This window comes from Dipodomys merriami, unplaced genomic scaffold, assembly GCF_024711535.1.
Source record: "Dipodomys merriami isolate MVZ:Mamm:240054 unplaced genomic scaffold, mDipMer1.0.p SCAF_24, whole genome shotgun sequence".
Taxonomy (NCBI): Eukaryota; Metazoa; Chordata; class Mammalia; order Rodentia; family Heteromyidae; genus Dipodomys; species Dipodomys merriami.
Window position 1 is genome coordinate 18,073,081 of NW_027203826.1, and position 2,953 is coordinate 18,076,033.

Sequence of the window (2,953 nt, forward strand, 5' to 3'; positions counted from 1 at the left end):
GAGCTGGGTACTGGTGGCTCACACCTGTAACCCTAGCTACTTAGGAGGCTGAGATTGGAGGAAGCCAACCCAAGCTGGAAAGTCCAGAAGACTCTTGTCTCTAATTAACCACCAGAAAACTAGAAGTGGCGCTGTGGCTCAAAGAAGTAGTAGAGCACTAGCATTGAACTGAAAAGCTCAGAGAAAGTGCCCAGGCCCGGAGTTCAAACCCCACAACTGACAAAAACAAACAACAACAACAACAATAACAACCATACACACACACACACACACACACACACACACACACACACACACACACACACACACACACACACACACACACACACACACACACACACACACACACACACACACACACACACACACACACACACACACACACACACACACACACCAAAAGAGCTTACCCGGAGACAGAGCCTACTCCACCCATCATCCTATGAAGTTTTTCTCAGCTGCTTGTTTTGCACCTTTGTTGTTCCTCAGAGAAGATAATGACCCAAGATCTACTGGTGTGCTTCCCCTCCCTGCGGAGGAGGTGAGAACGAGGCTGGAAAAGAGAACCGGAGTGAAGAGGGCCAGGAGAACAGATTAGTGTTCAAACAATGCTGAGGAGGAAGAGGAGGTAACAGAATGGTAGGAAGTCTGAGAAAGTCTAGCAGTCACAAGTTATGGCTCTTTCTCTGGCCAGCAGAGTGCCTTTACTTGAGAGAATAAATTCTCATAACTCAAAATAGGACTCGTGTCAGGACCGGTGGCTCATGCCTGTAATCCTAGCTACTCAGGAGGCTGAGATCTGAGGATCGAGGTTCAAAGCCAGCCTGGGCAGGAAAGTCCCTGAGACTCTTATCTCCAATAAACCATCAGAAAACCAGAAGTGGTGCTGTGGCTCAAGTGGTAGAGTCCTCACCTTGAGCTGAAGAGCTGTAGGAAAGAGTCCAGGCCCAGAATTCAACCCCTACAACCAACAACAACAAATAGGACTCATTCAAATCTTATCCTGATCTTAGGGATACTCTGTTTATCAAAATGGTGCTGCCACATGGAGGTGATGTAACAGTATATAATCAATCTATTTACTTTCCCTTTCCCATTCCCAACTTTTAAGGTGTGGCTTTCTTTCACATTTTACTATAGTGACCCGAAGAAAATAATGAGTTTTGCTATGTACTGATGGCTCATGCCTACAATTCTAGCTACCCAGAGGCTGAAATCTGAGGACTATGTTCAAAGCTAGCCTGGGCAGAAAAGTCAGTGAGACCCTGGTCTCCCATTAACCACCAAAGAGATGTTAGTGGAGCAGTGGCTTAAGAGGCGGAGTGCTACCTCTGAGCAGAAAAAATCCAAGTGAGAGCATGAGACTCTGAGTTCATGCTCTAGTAATAGCGTCCACGTGTGCGTGTGCACGGGAACACGTGCACACACAGTTTATATAATTCAAGTTTCTATAGGATTTAAACTTGGGATTTTCCCCTCCAACTTTACATTTATTTCTTTCACTGTAGCTAAAGCTCTTTACTTCACCATTACGAAATAACAGTTATACTTGTAACTTATTAAATTCTGTCCTTGGAGTTTTGCAAATTTCCTCCCTTGCACTTCATAGAAAGCCATCTGACAATCCCATTTCCACCCAGAATGAAACTCACCTCCACCCTACCCCAAGGCGGCCTTCTCTAAGAACTCCAAATGACAGCTTTGCTCTACAGCTCTCTGGCACTTATACGAAATCTACCTTGTTGTTGTTTTTCTTCTGTACAGCCATTTCACTTGGCTTTGTTCTGTGTTAGAAATCATTTTCCTTGGGGAAGTTCTTCCTCACCAATGAATGTGTAGGTGCCTAAAGGGTAAAGACTTTGTCATAATCATGCTACGTAATTTCTTATGTGCATTCCAACTATGAGGCACAAATGAAGCTTACTAAAACCGTATTCCCCCTACTTTTAAATGTGCTGCAGAGCAGGCTGGGAGGTCTGAGGAGCTCTGGACGTTGCCAACAACGGTTCTGAATCTCGTCATCTATCTCATTAGTAATGACCCCAGCTCTTCCTCATTCTTGGGGTGGGAGGGGTAGTAAAACCCTTCAACCCATTTCCAAATTGTTTGCTCTTTGTTGGTCTTTTTAGTAGTCAAATTCATTTCTGTAGGACTGAGGCTCCAGAAGATGCTTGACTCGAGGCGAGAGGAGGACAGTATTTTGTGTAGGTGAGTCTGACTCAAGCCTGTTTCTGCGCCATAGTGACTTTATTTTGTCGGTCTTGGGGCTTGAACTCTGGGCCTGGGCGCTGTCCCTCAGCTCTTCAGCTCAAGGCTAGCGCTCTACCACTTCAGCCACAGCGCCACTTCTGGCTTTTTCTTATGTGGTGCTGAGGAATCAAACCAAGGACTTACACTTAGGAGGCAAACACCCTACCACTGAGCCACCTTCCCAGCCCCCCATAGTGACTTCTTAATGGCAGTGGAGAAGGACGTGAGTCTTAAATGAAGTGAGAGAGAAAGGGAAGAAGGGAAAGGGCTTTTCTATTATTATGTATTCGATGTAACAGAAAGGCATTCTCCAGGAAGGCCCACTCACATTCTGGGGGGAAACGTTTGTGATTTCACAAAGCTCCACCAGAGGGCACCATGCTCCCATGACTTGTCCAAACCTCTACTCAATCCTGGTAAACAAGTCTCCAGAGAACCGTTTAAAAAGGTGGGGGGAGGAGATAGAAGGGCAGGAAAAGTACAGAAACAGGCTAAATATTGCCCAAGCATCCAGAAAACATACCCTAGGGCTGTTTGTTTCCTGTTAAAATTTGGCAGAAGAATATGGAATCAACAGGGGTTCAAACCAACTAGTGGGGTTAGGGGTGAGGGAGAAAAAAAAAACTTGAATGCGGCTGAGGTTTGGGGGAAAGTACGCATTCTAATCTAGATAAATTTGGGTATTTTTTATTTTTATATTTTA